The 27,451-nt window shown below is 39.0% G+C and overlaps 1 long non-coding RNA gene across 2 annotated transcripts; it reads right to left on the bottom strand.

Annotated features, from left to right (window-relative positions):
• Nucleotides 1–4,031: 4,031 nt before the first annotated feature.
• LOC139083357 (uncharacterized) lies at nucleotides 4,032–23,451 on the bottom strand. Of its 2 annotated transcripts, none has more exons than XR_011540002.1 (3): nucleotides 22,976–23,451; nucleotides 14,218–14,316; nucleotides 4,032–4,805 (listed from the first exon to the last, which is right to left on the bottom strand). It is a non-coding gene; the product is annotated as an uncharacterized lncRNA (long non-coding RNA). The 2 variants fall into 2 exon arrangements; XR_011540003.1 differs by having other exon boundaries at nucleotides 14,218–14,313.
• Between the last annotated feature and the right edge of the window lie 4,000 nt (nucleotides 23,452–27,451).

Below are 27,451 nucleotides of genomic sequence, written 5' to 3'. Positions count from 1 at the left end.
TTAGAAGTCAACCCAATCAAGGATATTTTGATGTCCAGGGATTTGTATGCAGCTTCCATTAGGATTTGTGCTCAAGTAACTTTTGACTTATTGAAATAAATGCCGATCCTTCTATCTTAGCTCTATGTTTTTGCACAGGAATTTTTTAAAGCTGAGATGAGATTTGCATGTAGGTCAATCACTCTAAGAATGCTTCATTTTCGTGCAGGAGGCGTATTACATATGTAAGGCACTAGTCTGCAGAAAGCATAAAAATACTCTACTAAAAATAAACTGTGCTCTTTGGTTTTGCGCTTTACAGTCTATGTTCCAGCAGAGTCGACCTAACACACAGCCATTGAGGAACAGGGAGAGGGAAAGCCTGGTAATGAAGCAGTCAGGAATAGAATTGAGGTTGCTAGAGAGGGGCTTTTTTCTGCTTCCTAGTTCATGGATCTAGGTGGTTCATAGATTAGGTGGTTGATCAAGGAAGCCACCAAACGTTTAATTGCAGTAGTATTTTGGTGGCACAAATTGGTATCATGCCAACCTGTTGGCAAGATTTTTAAAAATCGTGTGCTTTTCACAGCAATGCAACCAACTGAAGTTTTTATTGGTTCATTTTTTCACCTTTGTCTATGGCATGCAATTTAGAGTGGAGTATTGTCCCAGTTACTCAGCGGTGATGTGTAATCAATGTGCTCAGCAGCCACTCAGTCGTTTTGAGAAAACTGCATTTAGGGTCTTTGATCTTACAATATTTGGTCAGCTAGAAATTTACAGAAATAGTAAAAAGAATAAAAAAGCAAAAACAAAAATAGAGGCAGATCTTCTGAAGCCTTTGGTGTTTGTTGGTACTTTCCCTAGGCCAGATTTTTTGCTTATCCTATGTTGCACTTAGAAAACATGACTTAGCAGAAGTTCTATTGTTTAAATTTTGATCTATAGAAGAAACAAGCTATTTCTTTTTAATCTTTTCCTCTACTGCAAATTATGGCATATGATCAAAAAAATTCCAGTTGTTTATAACAGAAAATCACAAAGCAAGCATTTTTATGAGAAATGGGCACACTGCTAATTAAGACTCCCAAAATGAGGCTTGATATTAAATTGGAAAACCTTAGAAGTGGAAGGTATCCTAGAGAACATCTATGTAAAACTCTTCTCCTTATCTCTGTCGCCATTCTGTCAAGGAGAAAACTAAGACCCTAAGAGATGTGGTGGCTGTCCCAGTTCATAGCTTAGGGTGATAGACCATTGTCTGATGCTTATGGCTTTCTGATTCATTTTATCTAATGGTAGACTTCTATAAGGACTGTGATAAGACAAGCCAGTATGGAAATATTTAGAGGGTCAAGGTAGGATGAAGAGAGGCACACTGCTTCTAAAATGCTTGTGCAGCACTAAATAAAATAGCCAAGAACACCCTCTAAAAGAAGAGCCATGGGAAGGGGGTGGTGGAGGACAGTGGGGAAAATTAACCCTGCTAGATGCCAAAATGTGCTATAAAATTTTACAGATTAAAACATATGGTACTGGTTTGTAGGCATATAAACCAATGGAACATGCTAAATTCAAATACATAGAGAAAAATTACATGAAAAAGGCATTTCAAATAAATAGGGAAAAAGTAGTCTATTTAATAAATGATGTTGGGACCCATCAAATGGGTCAGCCATCTGAAAAATAACAAAGAATTGAATATAAAAAAAGAAACCTTAAACATTTTACAAAGAAAAAAAAATAATGACTGTCTTTAGAATTTGTTGTGGAGAAAGCCTTTCTTAGTATGACACAAAATCTGGAGGCCATAAAAGAAAAGATCAATAAATCAAAATACATAAAAATAAAGAAATTCTTCATGGAAGGTCCAGAGAGGGCCAAAAGACAGAAGCAAAACTGGTAAAAGTATTAGCATCCTGTATCACATATAGAAGAGTAATCTCTCTAATATATAAGATCTCCTAGATGACGTAAAAAGACTAGAAAAATACTCAAAAAATATGAACAGAGATTATACAGTGAAGGAAATAGAAAAGACTGAAACATATTAAAAAAGATATTCTATGTCACTCATATTAAGTGAAATGTAAATTATACATCCACTGAAACATACTTTTGCAGTTTATTGAACTGGCAAGAATTCCAAAATTCAATGACACGCTTGTGTTGGTGAGGCTGTGGGAAAACAAGCCCTTTCCAAACAAATATTTCCTTCGTTTGATAGTGGGAAATTCAGGAAGATGTCTCAAAATTGCAAATGCATATACCCTCTTCCCTTTTGAGTAATGCTACTTGTGTGTTCTTCTACACATACCCTTGCTCAAGGTACACAGAATATATATACATAAGTCATTACATATAGCTACACCTATTTTTATATTTAAACTTTTTAAAAAGCTATTCCCTTGTGAATAATAACAAAAGTGTTGACGTAAGCTGAATGTCCACCAATGGGTGGCTGATTAAGTAAAGCATGGTGTAGACATGAAATTAATATAATACAGCTGTAAAAAAAGTATGGAGAAGCTCTTTGTATACCGAAATAGAAAAACCTTTAAGAATTATTGTTAAAGGAAAAAAGCAGAGTGAGAACTTTATGTATAGGAGGCTACCTTTTGCTCTTTTTTTTGTAAATTGGCAGCGGGGTGGGAGAGGGTATATATCTGTGTTTATTTGCTTGTGCTTAAACTTTAGAATTGCAAGGAAGTATTATAGTGGTTACGTGTACCGGGTGATGGTAGATTAGGAACTGGGAGGATAGGGAAGAAATCTTTTCACTGTGTACTTTTATATAAATACAAGGAACAGGAGAATGTGTTACTTTTTCAAATAATTAAATGTCAAAAAGAGAGAAAATATTAGAAGGAAAAAAATACCACTGACCCTCTGTGTCAGTCAGGGTTCCAACAGAGAAACAGAACCGTAGGATATATGCAAAGAATTTTATTGCAAGAAATTGGTTTATGTGGGAGATGGTTAGGCAAGTCTGAAATCCCTGCATCAGGCTGTCAAGAAGGGCTGGCTGAAAACTCTTTGGCAGGGACTGATGCTGCAGAATTTCTCCTTCCCCAGAAAAACCTCAGTTCTACTCCTAAAACCTTTCAACTGATTGGATCAGTCCAACAGAGATGATAGAGGATAGCCTCCTTTATTTAAAGCCAACTGATTGTAGATGTTAACCATATCTACAAAATACCTTCACAACAATACTTAGGTTAGTGTTTGATTGAGTAACTGAGGACTAGAGTCTAGCCAAGTTGACCCATAAAACTGATCATCACATCCTCTCTCTGAAATCAGTTTGGGATTAAAGAAATGGCAAGGTTTGAATGTCTATATTGAACGTGACAGAAAAACAGATTGCTTTTCCTACATTTCCTGGGATCCCTGGCGTCGAATATATTTTGTCGAACCTAAGATGCTATTGATTGTAAAGCACACTATTATTTTTTGTACCACCAATAAAGAAAAAAATATTGCCACCAGTTAAATGGACATCCTATTGATTGATTGTATGACATGTCTTTATTTCAGTGAGGTTAAAATAATAAAACTATGGATATGTTAGAATTGATGAAAATGCTCTATTCTGTGCTCTTCGTTAGACCCTGTGCAGCTAGAGCAATGTGTCAGACCAGCATGTTTCAATTTTGATTCAGAAGATACGATCACATTACATATAATGCATATTTTTGGATTGTCTGCCCCACTGTCTGGCTCAAGAACTGAAAATTAGCCCTGTCTGGAGACTACAGAAGTATCCCCAAGGGTGGGTTGGCGTTGGAAGTCTTTTTGGATGGAGAGTGGAGGTTGAGAGGAGAGCCCATTTCCAGCCCTTCTTCCTCCCCTCCTCCCTCCACCCCCACCCCAGGCAGGTAGGATACCAACAGCAGTCTGTGGCATTGTTCGTCTCTCATGCTGAGAATAATTATAGATGATCATTGGCATATTGACATTTCCCGCTTCCTTTTCTTCCTCTTTGATACTAGGAGCGTGCAGAGAGAGGCCAACCTAAGATACTTCACATGCCGAGCCTAAATATTAAGAGATTGCTTTTATACCATGATAACTACAGGGATGTCCAATTTTCATTCAATGTTTTTGAAGCTGCTAATTTAGTTTAACTTTAGGACAGAAGGGTGACAAAGCCCGCCTGTGGTAATGTAGAGTTACGGAAAAAAAAAAAGCTGGGTGCCATGATTCTAGCCAGTGAGAGAAGAGACGACAGCTGGAACCCAGCTGAGTCATCATAATCGGTTACAGTGACCTACAAGCCCTGAGGGAGTGGGTGGCTAGTCCTTCTATTTGCCAGGGCCAAATTTTCAATTGCCGTTATGAATTGGAGTTCCTATATGTAGCAAACGTTTGAACATCATCTCATTGAGTGTAGCCTACTGTTTGTAGAAAACTGGCTGTGATGCCTATCTTTAAATGGGCCCAAAAGGAGTATCAGAGCTATGCTTTGTTCAGCGTAACTCACTAATCTTGCTGTACCCTCTTTTACTGTATTTTATGAAGTCCACAAAGGAATCTTGTTCTTGACACAATGGGTTCAACAAAGTAAGACATAGTACAGACTGCCTTTAACACTTGATTAGTGCGAATATAAAGCTCAAAAAAAGATCAGCCCACTTTTATTCAAACTGATAGTAAGTATACAAAAGATAATGTAAAAACAACAGACTCACTTACAGACTCTTATTTCTAACGATCCAGGTAATGACTGAGGCTGTGCTTGTGCTGTTTAAAAAGATGGCATCATAAGGTCTTTGTCCTTTGAAATGTGCCTCTTCTTTATTGGTTTTCTTTTTCTGAAAAACAAACTATAAACAATTTTAATGCTAAATTTTCTTCCTCAAATGTCAACTGTTGGAGGTATTATTGTGGCTACAATGTCAAAGAAGAAAACAAAATCCTATAAAAGAGCAGGAATAAGTACTCCTCAAACATTTAGTCCTTTTGAGAACAGCTGTTAATATCTATTATGTTGAAAATCTACTTAAAATGTCCAGGTATATACAATAGCTTCAGAGCAGCTAAAGGAGCCCTTTTGTGTCTAAGATACAAGTTCTCTGAATGCATAAAGAATACTATTGTGCCTCAAAAATATATTTTATATTAAAGGTATTTGGAAAAAGAAGAAAAAAATAATAGCTAAGGGTCCAAGGTTCTCCCACGTAAAAGAGAAAAAAGTCATTTATAAGACAACCTAGGAGCTGATGAACTTTGACACGTTTTCATTATTTTTGACAAAATCTTCCCATGATGCCTCTGATTCTATTGTGAAATTTTATTTTCACCCCCACCTTCAAAAATATGGTTCTGAAATGTTCACAACGAAGGATTTAAAATTATAAGTGGGCTCTTTAAAGTGAGTCCGTTACTTGAAAAGGCAGAATAAGTATTCAAGGAAAACATTTATTGAGCAGCTTCTATATAAAAGATATTGGCTCTGGGCTGTGGAAGATACAGAGATGAATGGGATCAGCTCCCCCACTGGGTGGCATGGCCTTGGGCAAATCACTGAACCTCACTGGGCCTCCGTTCCACCATTTGTTAAATGAGGATTTATTTTAGATGATCTCTCCCATTCCTATGATGAAATACTTAAGATGAAAATAATTGAGAATCAATTTAATGTATTTCATCTAAATCTAAGTTGTGACTTTGTAACAGTCAGGAATGAATTTGAGGAAGTTTTATTTATAAGAGGACTATTTACAATGGTGCCGTGTTAATATTATGAAAACAGTGAGGCAGTTACCCAATCCCTAGGCCAAAGGTGAGGCAGAGTGAGGGATACAGAGTCTCGTACAGGCTTCTTTGAGAGGAACCGTGACCTTGGGTGAAGGACATAGCCAGCCATAGGAGATCTCACAGGAAAGGAGCCAGGGGAACAAATCACCCCATCTCACTCTTTTCCTTCTGAATTCCTGCTGGGAATTCCAATTGTTTTTCTAAAACCAACCAGAAGCCTTAGGACAAAAGAACTTAAGGATGTAGCCCCTACCAGTTAGGTCTTGGGGCAGGGAGCAGAGTAGCAGAGAAGAGAGTAAACATGGAAGGGAAATGGGAGACATATGGCATAGGTCTAGATTTAGATTGGAGTCTTAAGCAAGGCCCTGTTTTGTAACAGCAGAAGAGCCCCAAGGATGCTGTCGCTACACCCAGCCCATGGTCCACAGAACCTGTAGACGTGAGGATAAAGACTTCACAAGGCAAAAGTCCTTGATGGGTACCAATATCTCACCTCTCACCACTGGAACATGTTCTATCCATCCTAGTTTAGCACTAGGATGTGCCCTGAAATGTTCAGATTGTCAGAGAACTCTGAAAGATGTAATCATGAGTCTGATCCATGAGCCAAAGATATATAAAATGTATCTAGATGTTACACGAGGGATGCAGAGCCTACCAGACTGCATTAAGAGTTTCACTCAAATTGTGCTAGAAACTAAAGAGGGCAGATATTTTGCCTCCAGCAAAGTAAGTTTTATTCTGATGCTCTGTATCCTCAGGGCACTTTTGGTTGCCTTCCGGGAAAATAAATAATTGCCAATAATTGAGGGCTGTCTATGTGCCAGACATTGTACATACTTTATACACGAAGTGAGATAAAAATTATGCCTATTTTTTCTAAATTCTAGGAGTGGGGCTAGTGAGATTTTTCTTATTAAGTGAAACATTTGGAAATATAGGAAGATCTGTTCGCTGTCTCTCGCTCAGGGAGAGAGGGTAGAAGGAAAATTTACATAGAGAGTCCAATGGGCTGTCTTAAAGGAAGGGGTATGAGTATTCCTCTTTCAGAGATTTGAAATTAGAGAAATGGGTCTTCAAGCTTTATTACCAAGAAAAAGCCCTATGGTGGGTTAATTAGTGTCCCCCCCCCCCCAAATTCATGTCCACTGCAACCTCAGAATGTGACCTTATTTGGAAATAGAGACTTGCAGGTGTAATTAGTTAAGATGAGGTCATGTTTATCTCATGGGTGGACTTTAAATCCGATGACTGGTGTCCTTCTAAGAAGAAGAGAGGACTCACAGGGATATACAGAATGAAGAAAACGTGTGAAGATGCAGGTAGGGATGGAATGACGCAATTTACAAGCCAAGGAATGCCAAAGATTGCTGGAAGCAACCATAAGCTAGGAGGCATGAGACCATTTCTCCCTCTCAGCCTTCAGAAGGAACCAACTCGGCTGATGCATTTTATACTTCTGGCCTCCTGAACTGTGAGAGAATAAATTTCTGTCATTTTAAGCCACCCAGTTTGTGGTAATTTGTTATGGCAACCCTAGGAAACTAATATAAGCCCCAAGGTCTTGAAAAGGAGCTCCCAGGGGAACGCTGTACCTGGGTTAGTAGCCAGGACCCAATGCATGAGTCTGAGAAAGGATTAGTGGCAATAGAGTAATCTGGGAGCCCAAGAGTGAGACATCAATTGTCCTGAGCAGAAATTGGAGCTGGCAAGGCCATTACTGAGACAAGGAACAAGCATCCATCAGAGAGCACAGGAGCAGACTTGGTGCCATACTGGTGGCAAAAACAGGGTCTGTAGACCGACCAGCAACTCCAGCTCTCTGACTAACCTAGATTTGACCTCTTTGGACTGAATAAGTCCTCAGAATGCTTGAACTACTTGGCATTGGGGATGGGTTGAACATGAGGAGGGAGATATTGAACATCCTGTTAATAAGAGCATCTGGATGCTGGAGTTATTAATTATAAATGAAAAGAAGCCCGAGCATGTGTTTATCCTGAGTTGGTGAAGCTGGTTGTGCTGCTTCTACATTTATAACTTATGGGGTAGCTTAGATGTATTTATCACCTTTAAATAGCTTTGGAAACTGAAGCTTGGAGAGGCTAGGTAACTTGCTTACTGTCACACAGTCTAGGTTGGAATTCAAGTCTGAATTCAAAGGCTGTGCTTTTAGTGGCTGTACTTTTCCTCCTCCAAGACCCACTGGGAAGCTACTGGATCTCCATCATCTCACATAGAAAATGTGTAGCAAACCAATGTTGGAATTGGCTGGGAGGGAGTAGTGTGTACCCTGAGCCAGAAGCAGGGGTCTGAATGTGGCCATGAATAGGGTAGAAACTAGGAAGGGTTGAATGGAGCAGGAAACCAGGTGTGGGCGGGCCAGAGGAAACTGGGCCTCTGAGACACATGGAAACTCCAGGGCGGGGTTCCATGGGTGAATCCAGATGTAGCAGCCAGAAAGCAAGCATGGCTCAAACAGGCTTGGGTTGTCACGGAAACAGAGACAGATCCAAAGGCCAGAACCTGGAATCCAAACCAGGTCAGAGAGAGACCGTGTCTGAAGCCACTGCCGGAGCAGAGGGGTGCACCCCCGGCCAGAGCACACAGATTTCCTCTGAATGCCTGCCTGCTGCTCTGGCTGTCTTTTGTTCCTGCTCACTGCACATGGAGCTCTCTGGCCCTGGAGTGCCTTAAAGGCACTTTCATTCATCGGACAAGTATAACACCCTTCCATAACCTCTCTTTAACTAGTTTACTAGCCTCTGCTTGAATACATTCAGTAACAAGCTTCCAAGGGAACGGTTCAATCTTAAAACAGTTTAACTGTGATACAGTTTCTTCTTATATGGTACTAAAATCTGGTCCTGAATCAACAGAGAGCATTTTCTCTTTCTCTTGGGTGTCAGCTTTTAAACGTTTAGTCACAGAGATAGGCTGGAGGGACCTTCCAATTCCCAAGGCTTAAACAGCAAAAACTCTGATTGCATAAGTGAGACAGGGCCAGAGAATCAACATTTAGAAAAACTTCCAAGGCACTTCTAATGTGCAGCTAGAGTTGGAAAACACTCACTGAGCATCCTTCATTAAAATCCTGTTGATGCTACCTGCTGGGTATTTCCACAAACAGCTGGGGAGCGTTGTCTTCCTCACCACGCTTGCCATCTTACTGTAAGCTTTCGTCATTGTTCGCCTGTGTTGTTAAAAAGACTTCTCTCTGATCTTCCCATCTTCAGTCTTTCACCCTTTTAATCCATCCTCCTCATGGCTGCCAAAGTGATCTTTTACAACTGCACATATGAGCATGGCCTGCCTCGCTTCAAATCCTCTGCTCACTCTCCGTTGCAGTAATAAATGAAATAATAATAAAATAAACAGACAACCAATGGTGCACTAGCCCTTTGCCAGTTAGGCCTCTGCCAGCCTTCCCTCACTCTCTGTGCTCTGCCCCTGCCCATCACTTGAGGTTCTCTGACGCTTCCTTCTTCCTCAGCATCATACCTTTTCATTTGCTTTTCTTCAGCCAAGAATGCTCCTTTCCTTCCTAATTAATTTCCTATTTGTGCTTCTACACTCAGCTCTGGCATGGCCTTCACAAATAAGCTATCCCAGATTCTCCTGCACCACGTAATTTGTTATGCGATATTTTGACTTGGCTATTTTGGTAATTTTTACCCTGAGGACGTTTTGATTCCAGGAACATTTTTGTATGCCATCATTTGATTTGAGTTCACTTTGATGGAGCTGAAAAAAAGTCAACCATTAGAATTTCAACTTGAAAATATCCCAAGGAATTACTTTATTCTTAATCCATTTTTGACCTTTACAGAGTTTCTGACTCTCCCCTGTAGGGATGGGGAGAGAGAAGGGATGGATATGGTTTAGGGATGGGGTGAAGAGGAGGAGAAGGGCTGGAGTAGAGTCGGAGATGGAGGAAGGGCCCATGATGGAGTGAGGATTAGGGTCATGGTGGAGGGTCAGAGGCTTCTGCTAATTTGAGAGTGTAACTTTTGTGACAACTGCTGCTTTGATGTTTATAAAAAGAAAAAAGATATTTCAACACGCTTATTTCAAGTCAGCCAGCCATATGTCACGAGTCGAACTGTGTCCTCATCCGTCTCTCCCCGCTACTCCCCCAGCAAAAGGTGTTGAAGTCCTAACCACCAGTACCTGTGAACGTGACCTTATTTGGAAATAGAGTCTTTGCAGATGGTCGAGTTGAGATGAGGTCATTAGTGTGGGCCCTAATCCAATATGACTGTGTCCTTATAAGAAAGAGAAATTTGGCCATAGAGGCATACACACAGAGAGAAAAGACTATGTGAAGTGACACAGGGAGAATACCACTTGAGGATGAGGAGAGAGATCAGGGTGATGTAGGTAGAAGCCAAGGAACATGAAAAATGGCCAGCAAACCACCAGAAGGTAGGAGAGGAGTACGGAACAGATTTTCCCTCACAGCCCTCAGAAGGAACCAACCCTGTAGACATCTGATCTTGGACTTCTGGCTTCCAGTACTGTGAGACAATACATTTCTGTTGTTTAAGCTGTCCAGCTTGTGGTACTTCATTATAGCAGCCCTAGTGAATTAATATACCATGTAAAACAATTATATCAAGAAGGCCTCGTCAAAATGTCTTATTTCAAGGTAAGCTGCCTGTCCTCTGACTTCTCAGAACATCGTTATTCTGTACGTTAATGGTCTGAAGCTTATCTCTCTTAGAGACAGGACTATAAGCTCTCTAAGGTCAAAAACTTTGTTTTTTATTCTATGTTCTTAGCACCCAAGGTATTGAGCCTGGATAATTTAGGAATAAACAAACCATACAGACTGAGGATGCCGTGGGTTTGACAGGTTAAACGGTTGCCCTAGTTCTGAGTACTATGCTGGGTAATGAACTCTGCTCTGGTCTCCAGGCTCAGTGCGTTTTCCGTTAGACCGTGAAGAGCTCTATCGAATTCATCTGTAGTGCTTTCCTCTTTAGGCTATATTTCTTCTGTTCTTCTATCTATTCCTTATGTGCACAGGTTTTCAAAGCTCTCATTATACTAGTCACTATCCTCTGGATAGACTTGATCTTAAGTAGTGGCATCTAAACTGGACATGATCTTCCATCACCATCACCTCCCTTGATACAGATTCTAGGCTGGTATTAATGTCATTTAAGACTATTGGCAAATGCTGGCTTATTATGGACTGCAACCTACATTCTCCACAATGCTTTTTCACCCAGAAAATTCAGCCAAGTGTCCCTCATTCTCTGTTTAATTACTGCAAGTTTTTAACTCAAATACATGACTTTATAATTATCTCTGTTAAATTTTACTCAGTTTTCCCTACTGTTCTGGTTTCTTGAGATAATTTTATATCTCAGTTTATTGTCTTAATTATATTAACCCTCCCACTCAGTTTTGGGGCATCTGAGAATCTGGTTTAAGTGTTGTTTACATTTTCAAATCACTGCTAAAAATGTTGAACAGTTGAATGTTTATCCAGCATAGAACAACTGGTAATCATCAACTCTCCCTTTTACTTTTTTCCTATGGAGCCTCATCCCAAGTCAGCACAGAGCTGGAAAACTGAACAAAGCCTTTTCAGTATGATGCCAGGCAAGCAGCTATTTGCACACACTTGGGTAGTTGATAGTGAGACTTTTGTGGGTTACAGGGTCTTTCTCACATAACTGTTTGTCCAGTCTCAGCTTAGCATGTCTGGTTACAACAGTGTGGCATGAGCCCTCTCTTGACTCAGCTGTCCTAATGGGACCTGGTAGAGGGATGGCTATTCGGTCTCAAATTTTCCAGTTGTAGAAAAATTTCCCTAAACTTCCCATTTGCTATCTTATATTCATTTAAAATCCTATTGATGAGGATTTTGAATAATCCATTGGCCAACTTTTTCCAAGCTCAGCTACCCTCTCAGATGCCAACTCATTGGTAGAGCATTTAGTTAATTTGGGATATAATGTAATATAGCAAAGAGTGGCACCTATGGAATTTGTCTTGGGTCCAATTTCAGTTCTGCTATTTGACTGGGTGGCCCTAGCTTAGTTATTCAACCAGTCTGTGCTTCAGTGTTCTCTTCTGTGAAAAGAGGATATTAATACCTATTATTATTGATGAATATTAAATTGAATTAATTTATGGTAAGTGCTTATCACTGGGGCTGGCACATAGTAGACATTTTATAAACATTATCATCATCATTATTATTTAAACATAAAGCATTTATGTCTTTTAAAAACACTGAGACTAAGTGACTATGTGTGAAATGCTTTAAAGGTACTTACTGCTGCCAACATAAGAACTTAATGTTCCTATCAATCTTTGCATGAACATGGGCTTTATTGAAATTATTTCACACGTCTAAGGAAGGTCTCCAAATAAATGGAATGGTTCACTTAATTACCCAAGTCCTTTCACTCTAAGCAGAATTGATTCACTCTTCTAGTATGCCTTGGAGATCTGTGAAGTCCAAAAGAGGAGGCAATCTCAACAGAAAGCAGCCCAAACTTGCCAAAACTGAAGCTAAAATAACTGTACCACATCCTCAAAAGAACGAAGACTAATTCTGATGAGGTCTATCATGCACTATTAACTAAATAGGAATCTTTCTTTAACATCTGTACATTTGACCAACACACTCATTTAAGGATAGTAAGAAAATTGTTCTTCCGTGGAATTGACTTTTCTGGTCCAGCTTTTTATTGTCTCATCTTGCTCACTTGTTCCTTTTATTTTCTTCTCCTGAAAAGCTGGTTTTTCTTGTCAGATTAAGAAAGAGTAGCAATATATGTTGGTAAATCCTTATTTGCCCTGTGATACGAGCATCACTATAATAACGACTGAAGTCAATATTCAAAATTCAGTTCTATGGAGTAAGGATTTATTGTACATCTTTTTCTATGCAGATGTCATGCTAGGACCACTAGGGGATTCAAGATTGACCGAGTATTGGTCTCCATCCTCAAAGCAATTAAAAGCAAAGAGGGACCATTCCAGGAGAAATTGCATGAACAAAAGCATGGCGGAGCCAGTGAGGATTTGCAAGATACTCAGAGAATAGTGGTAGAGGAAAGAAGAAGGAAGTTGGAAGAGAAAGGTGAAGACTGACTGTAATTATTTTGCAGGCTATTTTCTATTTGATAATTGATCTAATATACCAAGTGTCAGTTTTCATTGAACAAAACACTGAAATAGTGGCATTTAAATGAGATGAAGTCAGTGTTAAATAGCTTTTGGTATGTGTATCTGTTAATTTTCTCAGGATTAAATTTGCTTGTCTGACATATCATTATTTATTAATTAGTGATGAAAGCACTCTAAAACTTCTAATGAAAAGCCTCACAGATGGACAATTCCAAAGTCAGGCATCTCTTCGACTCTAAGTTTCAAGTGCTTTTTCCCTCTGTACCATCTGGTTCACATCTGCAAATCTTCAGCAAACTCAAAGTAGTTGTATTATGTCACATTGTTTCATTGGACAGGATCTAGAACAAGTGATTGTGACCACAGAAAGTATATAAGGACAACATTGAGCCCTACTTTTAGGACTAATATTTAGCCCTTGGTAGTTACTAAGAATTTGCCAGCCCATAGGCAAAATGAAGTTTTTACCAAAAGGTAACATAAACCTTAAACATGGTAGGAGATATACTGATTCCAAGGTCCAATTTGAGGCCATCCTTTATTATTCAATTGTTTGTTTCCTTTCCTGTCTTCCTTCTCCTAGAGACAGCAATCTCTGGTTCTCTGCCATTTTGGAAATAGCCCCTAACAGCTTTTGGGGTAGGTGGTCATTGTGTATCAGGTATTACATCATTGCAGTTATCCCCAAATCAGAGCTAACACCATCATATGTGCAGGATCTCCCTTTGACCTCTATTTTTTTTCTTTTATCTCAAGTCAGACAAAAATGTATGATAAGAAGTAGAATGAGCTCCTCACCTTTTCTGACAGTCTTCATAAGTCTGGCCTGAGTCCATACGCTCTCCTTTTACTGACGAGCATAGCTTTTTAACTCTAAACTCTAGTATATAAGAATTGACACATTTTTCCCCCTTAAATCCACTTAAATCTGCCTTTGAGCTCTCATCCTGTTGGAGCTAGCAGCAAATTTAATCTTTAGTGTCATCTGCCCTCTACTCCACCAGACTGAACAAAATTCTAAGGCATTTGAGGCTGCACCAAAATAGCAAGGAGGCTTATCCTATCTTACTGATAACCTCTGTGATGCCTACTGTACATGTTCCTTCCCAGTCTGGCAATTGTGCTGCTTTTGTTTCAAGTGTGGGCACGTGGAAATCGTTACTTTGACGAGGGCCCGGTGTCCCTGAGTGACTACATAGCAATAGCCTGAGTTGAGCCATCTTCTCAGGTTACTGCTAAGGGCAGGGTTATTCTTGGGACAGGTGCACCTCTGTTATCCATACACTCCCCTTTACTCTGTTCTCAAGTCAGGGGTCTTTTTCTCCCTACCTTCCAAGGCGCTGGCATGATTTCTTCAGTGAAGTCAGTCTTCTGTTGTCTGCACAGCAAAACACTTGAATCAGGAAATCCAAAGGATCTGCCTACCTGCTTGGTAATGGAAGAAAATAGAAGGGAAGACTAATAAGATTAAATATCAGTAAATTATGCTGCTTCATTCTCGTTGAAGGAAGCGAGACTCTTAGCGAGATCTACTTTCTCTTCTAAATTTTTTTCTCTACTGGGTTCTTTTACCTTCAATATTTTTCACACATCTCAGGTGTTTTTAGTATTCTAAATCTGCTTCAGACCTATACAAAAAAGAGAGTCCTTTCTCCCTTGAATATCTTTGACTTTTTTGAATAATTATAATTGCACTATAATAGTGTAACTCCTCTGTTGTGTGTGTGTACATGTAATGTCTTACTAGAAAGAACACAATTTTGCATTAATTGATCATAAACACATATGGAGTCCAGAGGATAGGGGTGGACACAAACAAACATTTTACTTCTTTTTCCTGTTGAATTGTCACTTTGTACTTACAGAGTTAGTCTTATTTGGGTTTCAGTCCCTGGACTCTTATATCCTGCACCAGTCCTAGCTCTGCTAGTGCACAGAGAAGTCAAGGTCATGGTAACATCTGCTCTGGATTGGAATAGCGGCCATCAACTCTTAGGATTCGTGTGGTAGTCATTAGGCTTGTTTCATCTTAATACCGGCATGTGGTAGAATCACACTTCCTTAATAACTTTGTAGTTAGGCATGGCCATGTGACTTGCTTTGGCCAATGAAATGTGAGCTGAAGTGACGTGTGTCACTTCTAGGGACACTTTACCAGCTAGTGCGTGATTTTTGCTGCCCCTTTTCATGGTATGGTTTATTAGGGAGGCCTGTGTTAAGATGGACCTTCTTCTAGCCTCAGTCCTTGATGACTACAATGAGCAGAATTCCAATGTTGACTCACATGGGGCATGAGGAAAGAATAAGAAATAGAGGTGTGCTGTATTTAGCCATTGAGACTTTGGGCTTGATTTTTACTGAATAACCTAGTTCATACAGACTGACACAATCCTCTCTAGAAGTAGATAAATGATTCCAGATTTTTTAGAGTGGACTATCTAAAAGATGCAAAATACATATCTTTGTCTTACTGGTATCCAGCAACTCTTTGCTTTAAAAAAAAAAACAAGGGGCATGCCCCGTGGCCGAGTGGTTAAGTTCACGTGCTCTGCTGCAGTGGCCCAGGGTTTTGCTGTTTCAGATCCCGGGCGTGGACACGGCACTGCTCATCAGGCCACGTTGAGGCGGCGTCCCATATGCCACAACTAGAAGGACCTGCAACTAAGATATACAACTATGTACCAGGGGGACTAGGGGAGATAAAGCAGAAAAAAAATCCTAAAAACAAAAAACAAAAAACTTATGGTTGGGGCCAGTCTGGTGGTGCAGCAGTTAAGATCGGACATTCCGCTTCAGTGGCCCGGGGTTTGCCGGTTCTGATCCTGGGTGCGGACATGGCATCACTTGGCAAGCCATGCTGTGGTAGGCGTCCCACATATAAAGTAGAGGAAGATGGGCATGGATGTTAGCTCAGGGCCAGTCTTCCTCAGCAAAGAGAGGAGGATTGGCAGCAGATGTTAGCTCAGGGCTAATCTTCCTTAAAAAAAACAAAACAAGAAAACAAAAACAAAAACAAACAGAAAAACTTATGATGTCTCTGTCTTTTTCTTGGGTCTTCCAAAGACCCTATTCTATGTGAGTGAGTGTGGATGGAATAGAAAGAAGAGATTGAGCAGAGTAGACAACCCCTTTATGCCACAATAGGTCTAAGCGTTGGTAGTCTCCATTTTTTCACAGCTTCATATTTTCCAAATGACCCGTATGTAATAAACCCCTATAGCTTCTTTCTTTCTTTTTTAAATAAGCTTTTATTGCTTTGATTGTTCCAAGATTGAAACCTCAGGAATTCTAATGATCCAAGAGCAAAAAGCAAGATAGCATTTTTCCATCCTAATCTGGTTGCTCTGTTTGTGTTAAACACAGAAACTTCACGTCTTCTACAGGCACATGCTCAGCATGCTTTTCACTCAGTCTTATAAAATGATACTTCATGGCCGACTATATACTAGGGACCTTGCTAATTATAATCAATGATAAGTTCTGTGAATAAAAATCGCAGGGAAATATGAAGGAACTGATTCATTTGGGGGCACCAGGGAGACGTTCTTGAGGAAGCAAGATTTGAGTTGAGAACTGAAAGATGAGTTGCAGTTGGCCAGAAAAATCATGGGAAGGGGTTGGGAGCCAAGAGTTTCTACAGAGTAAGTAGCATTTGCAAAGAATCTGAAGCTGGAGGAAGCACGATATGATGGAGAAATAAAAAGAAGGCTAGTGTAAGTTGGATCACAGAAATTAGCAGACGGTATATGATGAGACTGATCAAGTAGCCAGGGCCAGACTTTATAGGGTCCTGCAGGCCAAGCTGAAGGTTTGGTTAGTTTTAAATTTATGGAAATCCATTGAAAGGTGGGTGTTTTAGGCTGGCTATTGACAGAATAAGATGTGGGTTCATGGCAGGATTTAAGTTTGTTTATTCATTCTTTCATTCAGGGTTCACATGGAGATTACATACTAGGGTGTTGCGTTAGCTGGGGTCACCTTTACAGAAGCCAGAGACAAGGCAGGGAAGTTGCCTAAAACAAGCTGAATTGTCTGTAGTTTGCTTTGATATGGCAGCCAAAGTGTAGGGCATGGGGTAGCAATGGGGTTGTCTGAAATTATTGGACCAAGGCTAAGATGGACAACAGTAGGTTTTGTCTTTTTAATATATTACACTAGGGATAGGCTATATCCTAAAATACAGATTTAATAAGACAGAATAAGGCAGGGACTAACATATATGTTATTATAATATATATTATAATATATATATTCCAAGTTTTTATTAGCCTAAAACTGTATTTAGAAAATACATATTGCAAACAGAATATATATTTGGATGTGGATAGGTAGTACAGTTTACAGATGAAGGCTACCAGCTTATTTATTCCAGTTTTATTGAGAAATAATTGACATAGAACATTGTATAACTTCAAGGTGTACAACATAATGATTTGATATATGTATATATTGTGAAACGATCATCACAATAAGTGTAGTTAACATCCATCACCTCACATAGTTACAAATTTTATGTTTACTTGTGATGAGAACTTTTAAGCTTCACTCTCTTAGCAACTTTCAAATATACAATGTGGTATTGTTAACTAAGTAAGGCCACCAATTTATATTGAAGTATATTGTTCAGGACTCATACAAACTCTCCTTGACATTTGGGAGGAGCTAAATCATGTTTTAAAATAGTCTGAACTCATGACTATGGTCAACAGTATTGTACTGTATATTTGAAAGATGCTAAGAGAGTAAATCTTAAAAGCTCTCAGTACAAGATAAAATAATTTTTGTAACTTTGTGTGGAGACAGACAGTAACTAGACTTATTGTGGTGATCATTTTGCAGTATATACAAATATTGAATCATTATGTTCTACACCGGAAACTAATATAATGTTATATGTCAATTATACCTCAATAAAAAAAGAATGTGAAGCATTCATGAATAATTTTTATATTGATTACATGTTGAAATAGTATTTTAAGTATATCGGATTCACTATCTTATTAAAGTAAAGATAAAACAGTCTAAACTCAACCTCTGAGCTTTCACAGTAGGAAGCAATTCTGCAATGGCAGGAAGCTGAATTGAATTCCTGATAGATCTCATTTCCACTTATGAGTTTCCGTTGTACAAAACAAATCCATATTCATTCCAATGATTTCCCCTTCATTCTTTTCAAACTCTCAAGCAAAAGAGATTACATTCAAGTTTCCTCTCATAAATTACAGTTTTAACAGGAAATTTGCATAAGCCCCAAACACCAAACTTTCTATAAATAGTTGAAAAAAATATAGCATTTGTGTATTGCATTATGTATGCATAGATTTTTAAATGATAAATGATCTGGCTTTTGTAGGCTATAAAGATGAGGAAGGTCAGCTTCAATCCCCACAGCAAAGATAGAGCTAGAGGAGTTGTGCTACTTAATGAGTCCAAGACCCATGAATTAGAGGCCAAGGCAGTATTAGGAGAGTTGAGGAATAAAATAGAATCCCAGTGGAGCCAAACCGAAAACAAGAAAACCCTTTGGAGGAGTCTTGACATGAAGACTTGTGTTAAACACAAGATCCAAGCCACAGCCCATGTTCACTCGATACTAAGCCTGATATTTGATCTTCTGAGTGGATGATACATTCCTCCAAGGGACTCCAGGGAGCCTTGCCTGGAGATTGGATGGACTCAGGGGTGTTTAGCTGCATGTGCCTGGCAGAGTGAAGACATGTTTATAGTTTGCATCCTCTGACCATCACATTATTGCACATCATTCCATTGCTTCTACCCATCAAGTCTTCTCCTTGTCATTCATTTCCTCCAAAAAATTTAAATTAATGTCTTTATTTTTTTATTCAGTCAATTTTCATCTTCTGAAATAATATTTCTCCCTGTCTTCTAACCAGATCATACTCATCCTTCTAGGACCTTCTTGAATTCTCTCTCCTTCACAAAGCCTTTTGTGTCTATTATTCAGTCATTCTGCTCTTTTTTTTTTCCTTTTCCATTTTCTCTTGATATCTATTCTTCTTACAATCAATACCACACAATTTCATGCCTAATTGTTCTCAAGTTTTTATGAGGTTTGTTGCAGCTCTTCAATGAGCTATAAGCTTTCTTAAATCAGGGACCTTGTCTTATACTTTTTTCATTTGTTGCACAGGCTTCAGCTGGGCATAAGGCAGGTACTAAAACTCTGTTGATTAATTATATCGCTTTCTCTTTTCTTCCTGTCAAGATTGTGCTGTATTATTTGAGGTTTTTAGTTCAGTTGCTTTTGGAATAATTTCACTGTAACAGCATGAGTCTTGTCAAATACATTAAAATAAAATACTATGCAAATATGTCTCCTCGTAATATGGCAAGTGACTTCTAAATTTAAATAGATCACCAGTTTCCTAAGTATTCATTGCACTTATGTAAAATCACACCATTTACTAAAATAATAATAATTATATATATATTTCATGGTACAGGTGATTTTCATGTCAACTTTAACAGTGTAGGTTAAGAGCACTTATATAATCTAAGCGGAGAAATATCTTAGATTTGCAAAAAAATGTTACCTTAAAAAAGGAAGTCCAAAGAAGACAAATCCTTAGTTTTGTAAGATATTTAGGTTTTAATGTATATCCACAATGATTACTAAATTAATAAATAATTTTTATCTGTTTCAACATCTACTTTAATCACTTCCAGCTTCTATTGATAAATTCCATGAAATTATTGGCTTATGTTAAGCAAAATATTGTTCTGTTGACTATTTCCAGGAAAATTAGATTTTCCTTAAAATTCCTTATGGCATAGATTTGAGGATATGAAAAATATGAAATTAATTTAGTCCCTTTAAATAAGAAGACAGATGTTTGTTTACTTGGAATGCTCTAAGACATATTTGCAAAGTAATATATACTTATGTAGAAAATTTGAAAAATACAAAAAGTATAAAGTGGAAAATAAAAATCATCAATGACCCTAATATCTGAGGTAACTACTGTTAACATTTAAGTGTTCCTAGTTTTTTTTAACTCAGCATTTGACCATAGACATAAAATACATTTGGTATTTTTGTTGTAGGGGAGGAAGACATTTCCTCTACCCACTCTAGGTCCTTCTGGCCAGGCTACGAATTAAATTCACATGAGATAGAATAACAGAAGAAAATTAAATAAAGCTTTATAACATGTATACATGAGAGAGTCTCAGGAAAACTGAGCAACTCGGCAAAATGGTGGAAACTCTCACCTTAAATACCATCCTCATCTAAAGATAAAGGAGGATGTTGGTGTGGGGGAGAGTCAGTTATGGGAGATTACCAGAAAAGCACAATAAACAAGAGTAAGGTTATTACAGAGATTTAAGTCCTTGTTTTCCACATTGATAAGAGTTTCTGGAGACAAGTTCATGCCCTCTTCTTCCTGGTACAGAGAGGGAGACACTTTTACAGATGGAGATTTCCTTTACAAACGTAAATGTCTCTTACAAAGGGTAACTTCTACTTTTCAGAGTTTCTCTCATGTCTGCAGTTTTTAAAAGTAACCAGCCCAAAATAATCCTCATGCCAAAGAGACATATCTTGGGGTGGCCAATTCCAATCCCTCACATTGTCCTTAGCTACATGGAAATGAAGATAAACGCAATTATTTATACTTTTTTTTTGGTTGTGAAAATATGAGTAGTATCTTACTAACTTAAATATGAATTTTTGCTCAGATGAGTTACAGTAAAACAGCTAGCTTTTAGCTTGAATTGCAGAGTTTTAATTTTTACTGTGATATCTAGATGCAAAGTTGCTCATTCTGACCTTGAAGGTGATTGATTTTTTTAAAAAAAATTTTTAAGCCTTCTGGATAAATTGTTTAGCACAGGCTAGAACATATGCTCTAGTTAGAATTAGAGACACAGTAATTTTACCCTTCAAATTTTCAGTGCATTTTAAGTGTTTGAGAAACATGCCAGATTGACAGATGATGTTAACTCAGAAGACATCATGTAAACACAGATAAGTACAGAGAAAACCTGTCTGCTTTGAGCACTCTCAGAAATAATACGCAAGGACGATAAAGCTCAAAACACAAATGGGAGAACTATATCGGGAAAAGATATTCAGCAAACAACAGAGATTGAGGATAGGCAGTTATATAAAAATTGTGCTATAGTGGACCATGAGTAGCTGTATCCACAGTGGCAATAAGCAACAGAGATTCTTTTTGCTTTCGTAATTTTGGAATGATTACATGTGCAGTCTTGAGTAATTAACCCTTACTTTTGGAAATCTATACATATGTTGGAGGTGGTTTAGAAACAGATGACAAATGTTAGGATCACCGGGAAAATTAAACAGCAGGATCCAAGTACAAATTCACTGAGGTTGATGTGTATGTGTCTACAGCTCCTTGCCATTTAAGTGAACTGCATAAGTTCAGATGACTCAAAATCCAAACCACTCTGACATAAAATGAGTCTTCAGAATCATATTTGTCGAACACCAGTTTCAACTAATGTATTAAAATAAGATATTTTGCAGAAGTATGTTTCCAAGATTTTCTTGCTTCCTTGTGGCTGATCCTCACTAGTAGATTGAATATCCATGTTGGTTCCAGAACTAAAGGGAGAGAGTTACTCTCTTACTCACCACATGTTTAAGAAATAATTTATTCAACAAACACAATTGAATGAATGAACGAGGAAAGTAAGCTCTAGATTACAGCAGAGCCATGCATATGAAGGGAAATGATATGCAACCAGCAATAAAGCTTTGGTTGTGAAAGAAATGGATCTCTTCAAGAATTATCCAAAAGTAGTTCTTGAGAAAATTTTAAAGGCCCTTAGATGAATTAGGAAGAACCACAATACGGAGAACAGTTGTGTATAGGGCAATGGGTGGGATAATTTGATAAGCTTTAATTATATCCCAGCCCAGAGAAAGAAGTCTTCTATAAATGCAGATTACACCAGGAGCAAAGACAGAGGGTAGAAGCTTATTTTTGCAACCATAGGGCGATTCACCCTTCATTTGGATCAAGATTGGTTTGGCCTCTGCACATAGGCCCAGCTGTGTCTCCACCCACTGGGGGAAGAGGGGAATCAAGACAATTATCCTGCTAATTTATCTAAAAAAGACAAAATTGCAGAAGCAGTTTTCTCATTTCCCCTTGAATTATCCAGGTAGGGGGTCCAGCATGATTAAGTTGCTGAGGGAATCTTTCCCTCCTCTTTATTTTGCATCTGTATATGCAGACTCTTTACCCCATCTCTGCAGCTGAAATTTGCCTACTGATAAATACTTTGAATTCTGCACCTTTACAATTTGGCCATGAGTCACTAGATATGGATCTGAGAAGTTTCACACGCACACACACTCTGACGAAATGGAGATTCATTCCCACAATAATCCTGCTTTGATATACTCCGTACTTTAGAAGTGCCAAGTCAAGAGCAGAGGCTTCTATAAGATGAACCAAAGCTCAGTGGAGGTTTAATTCAATCGTTTTTCTAAGCAGATTCTGTGCTCTTTGATAGAAAGGACCATGCTGCACCTTTCTCACTGCAACCTCCATAACCCTTAACACAGGACTCGTCACATAGCTGTTTTTTAATAAAGTATTTTTGAAACTGATATCTCAGTTTAGCACTTAGTTAACATGGTGTAAGTCTTTCCGGGAGAATTTTGTGGGGTGAAGCTGTTGAAGAGATGGTGGAATACTATCTTAGTCTGTTCGGGCTGCTATAACAAAATAGCACAGACTGCTGGCTTATAAACGACAGAAATGTATTCTTCACAGTTCTGGAGGCTGGAAGTCCAAGAGCAGGGTGGCAGCATGGTTGGGTTCTGGCAAGAGCCCTCTTCCGGGTTGCAGACTGCCAGCTTCTCACTGCATCCTCACATGGTGGAAAGAGCTGGGGAGCTCCGTGGGGTCTCTTTGATAAAAGCAGTAATGTCGTTCATCAAGGTTTCACTCTCATGACCTAAGTACCTTCCAAAGGGCTCCACCGCCTAATATCATCATTTGGGGATTGAGACTTCAACATATGAATTTTGGGGGACCACAAACCTTCCATCCGTAGCACATGTTTTTTAGGGAACTATTGAGCCTACCTCAGTCTCTTCACGCTGTTGTGAGGCAGTCGAGGCAGAACCAAGCTGAGGAATGGTGGCTCCTTGGATGGCGGTAATAATTTAGTGGTTCTTCAAATTGCTCTTCTTTGAATATTCTTCGAACATTTATTTTGAGAAGTACTGAATAAGAGAAGGATAAAGAAAGAGAATCAGTTGTTGCAGTTCTCAGTCTTTCTAGAATAATCACCAGAAAGTCAGTTGTGGCCTGAAACTTGCATTTCCCTCTTAGCACAAGAAAAAAAAAACCTGTGATCAGTCAGACGTAGCTTCCTTAGAAGGAAGGCAGAGCCAGCAGGTCATTACGATGAGGTCTAACCTCCCACCTTCTGAGTTTATTCCTTTCATCTATAACCAACTCTTCTCTGAGAAGAGTTCAAGTAAACACAAATTTCTTCATCTCATTCCTGTCCAGTGACACACAGTGACTCTTTAGAAATGGTCACTATGTACAGCTGCCCAGCCACCCTGTGATTTGGCTCAGGGCAGGATTTGTGATGTGAAAAGTTTGGATAAACCATTTTCCTTCAGGATATGGGTGACTCATGTGGTACAACACAATTGAAATATCCTGGGCTCCATCTAAAGACTCCCCTAACCTTTGGAGATGACTTTTTGGAGGTACCTGACACAGAGGTAAAAAATAGGAACTACTTGGACTGTAATTATGTTTTTCCTTCTTCCTGAGTGCTACCTGGGAAAGGACTAACTTATTGAAGAGTTTGCATTCTAGTCCACTCTCCACAAAGAATATGGCGGGGACAAGCTGTGGCAGCTGTACAGTGTCCTAGGCCTTCTGGAGGTTAAATTCTCAGCAACATGTAATTGGAAGCCACCACCTGAAGGGCCACAGACAAGGCTGCACTTTGCTTTCTTTATAAAATTTTACATTGTTAATCCTTGATCATAATTCTGGTATTAAAATGTATTGGTCTGAATCTCTATTGGCATCCTTTGGGATTTAGAAGCAATTACATTTAAAAATGGGATTGCAATCCACACGTAAACAGGAATGATCTTTAAAGCAAATTAAACAAAGGCTCTAATTACAAATCCATTCAATTTACAGACAGAGAGAATTAACCTTTGGTTCATTGGTAAATAAATATGCAGAGAAACAATAATCCACAGTTTAATAACGTGAACAAAGTATTTCTTATCAGGTTCAGGGCTGATGTTTGATCATAGTTTTCAGGTCACTTCACCTCTTGAATTTTAAAAGGTTTGAGAAGAGATTAGTATGTGGAAAGAAGAGAGTGAGTTCTAAGGTAGATTCTGGTTACTCTTCCTCATTTATTATGTCTGGAGATTATTATCTCACAGGAGGATTAATGGCAGAAAAGCAGAATTTAAAATAAGTTTCTCTCACACTGCTTTTATTTTATTAAATGCCCTCATCATGTAGAGTATCCTGGAATTTACAACAGTTTGGAGCCCCCGCTAATCTCCCCCGCTCTATATAACTAAAAAAACTGCCCTGAGTTTGTAATCTCCAAGGTAAACTCACGTCAGTCATTTTGTTATACTCACTATGAAGGTTAAATAAAACTTCTCTCTTTTAGGAGCAATTTCTAGAAAACTGAGAATTACCAAACGAGGATGTTGAGACTTGGGTATAGGAATTCAATGTACTATAAAATTTGGCTTCTGCATTTTACTAAAGTAATTCCCTTTATTCCTAAACTAAATATTATTCTGTAGTCAGATTGCACCAAATAAGCTAAAATTAACAAGCAAGTTGAGACCCCTTTCACTGGCTGAGAACTCATTAAATAATGAGAATGCATGTTTGATCAAATGGAATTAGAAAAAACAGCTCCTCTTTCATATCACGAAATGGTAATAAAAACAAAAGGAGCAGTACAGATATAAACTTGAGCTACTTTCCTTTACTGAACATTGTCACCATGTCCATATGGAATGAATGCACAAATATAGCCTTGCGGATTGATAGATTTTGTTTAAAGCTGTCTACAAAAATGCCACTTGGCTTTGCTGCATCTGTCAGTGGATAGAAATGCCATCACTGATCTTTACAATGAATATCAGAGGTTTCCTTCAACTTTGGAATTGATTTTTGGAGGAGTCCAGTATTGTTTTGATTATCTATTGCTGTATAACCAAACAACAACCATCTTATTGTCTCTGTGCTGTTAGCGGGCTCAGCTGGGGGGTTCTGCTGCTGTATATGATCTTGGACTTGCAGTTATCTGGGGACTTGCCTGAGCTGGTGCATCCAATATGGCACCCTGCCATCATGGGCACTGTAGCAGTGATGGCTGGAATGCTGTTGTCAGCTGGGATGCTGGGATGACTGGCATCTCTTTCTCCAAGTTGTCTCAGAACCTCTCCTTTTCCATGTGGCCTCTGTGTGTGGGCTCTCTATGTGGATGCTCCACTAGAACAGCGGGACTTACATGATGATTCAGGGCTCCTAAAAGTACAAAAGTAGAAATGCCCTAGTCTTCTTAAGACTTAAAGCCTGGAACTTGCAGTGTACCTTTATGCTGCATTTATTGGTTAAAATGTGTCACAGAACCAGCCCATTTTCAGTGTGGATGGGGATCATACAAGGTAGAAATACAGGGAAGTATGATTCACTGGGTCTTTATTAGAGACTAGCTACCACATTCATTCATCTATATCCATGTCTATGTGTGAATCTATGTGTGTGTGTGTGTGTATATATATACACACACACACACACAACAAACACCCCTTTATGACTACAGCGTGTTTCCTATAGGCCACCAATCCTGACTTGCAGCATTGATTCTGTCTGGCTAAATTATGAAGCTGCTCATTTGAAATAGGTTATGGGTGTCCAAAGATTTTAACAGTATATCAATAAGGATTTAGTCAGAAAACAGAGTGATCACAAGGAGTGTGGTGGCTAAATTGTGTCCCTCTAAATTCTTATGTGAAGCCCTAAACGCCAGTACCTTGCAATGTGGCTATACTTGGAGATGAGGTCTTTAAAGAGGTGATTAAGTTAAATGAGGTATTATGGTGGACCCTAACCAGTCTGCCTGGTGTCCTTATAAGAAGAGGAAATGTGGACACACAGGAGAGACACCAGGGATGCACAAGCACAGAGAAAAGACCACGTGAAGGGACAACAAGAGCGCAGCCATCTGCAAACATGGAGACAGGCCTCAGAGGAAACCAATCCTGCTGGCACCTTGATCTTGGACTTCCAGCATCCAGAACTGTGAGAAAATAAATTTGTGTTGTTTAAACCTCCCAGGCTGTGATATTTTGTTACGGCAGCTGTTTGAATATATTCATATCAAAGTAACAAAGAAATATTCATAACTATTACAGTTCTAGTTTCTGCAAGTGGTAACATGGTTGAAGCTGGTATTTAAAAGTTCCCTCTTCCACTCCTCATTCCATATTCTCTTTGCCTTTAGCAAGCACCTGAGCTGGTCAAAATTCCCTATGATCCAAGGCATAAATCCCAAAGGGTCTCTGACATCAGTGGTCTTGCCTGTATTGGGTTGTTGAAGTAGTCCATGAACTTTTACCATAGAATTTGAGATGCTAAATAATACTACTGGTACCTCTTCTACATACAATTTTCTAGGTTCCGTACATGCTCCTCCCTGCCCACATAGCAGCAGTAGAAACCCAATCAACCACACCACTCAGCAAGTAACCCCCTTCTTTGCCCGTTTTTTCAGAGGAGTAAAGAGCCCAATAGTTCCAGCTAGCAGCCTCAGCTTCCAGTTCAATAGAATTGTTACTGTGTCCCCTGGTGGAAGCATTCCTCCCTTGGGAACTAAGACTTCTAAACCAGCATAGTCCAACATTGTGGAGTTGAGAAAGCAAAAATTTTGCTAATGGATCATTAGGTGTAATGGCAGAAAGAATTACTAATATTTGCATTTCTTGATTCCCATGCCATGAATCCTCTGTTAGAAAGAGTATCATATTTTGGTCACTGAATCAGAACATATATTGGCTCCTGAAAGCAATACCCCAGCTCCAAGTAAGTGTTGTCTCATAGCTGGTGTAAGTGACTCTTCAGGCCATTCCACTATTCTATCAAACTAACTGCCTCAGAATGATGGACAGTATAGTAAGACCAGTGAATTCCTTGATCATGAGCCTAATGCCACATTTCATCCACTGTAAAGTGAGTCCATTGGTCAGAAGCAATGCTGTTTGGCATAGCATGAGTGTGAGTAAAGAATTCTGTAAGTCCATGAAAAGTGGTTTTGCCAGAAGTATGGAAGGCAGGGCAAACCCACATCAGAAGAAATGAAACAAATTGCTGCCTCTTCCGTGATGGATATTATTCAATTAATCAGCCTACCTTCAGTTTTGTTTAGTTGCCACATTGAGAGCTCAGTGTTGGTCCCTGCTGTTGGCAGGTTATGGTCTCAGCGGTGACTATAGGTAGATCGATCTTGCTGAGTGGGTGCCCATGTTGCTGAACCCTTGCTAATCTCTGTC

Source organism: Equus przewalskii, chromosome 5, assembly GCF_037783145.1.
Source record: "Equus przewalskii isolate Varuska chromosome 5, EquPr2, whole genome shotgun sequence".
Taxonomy (NCBI): domain Eukaryota; kingdom Metazoa; phylum Chordata; class Mammalia; order Perissodactyla; family Equidae; genus Equus; species Equus przewalskii.
The sequence above is the reverse complement of the archived record's forward strand: the minus strand, read 5'-3'. Positions and strand labels throughout refer to the sequence as shown.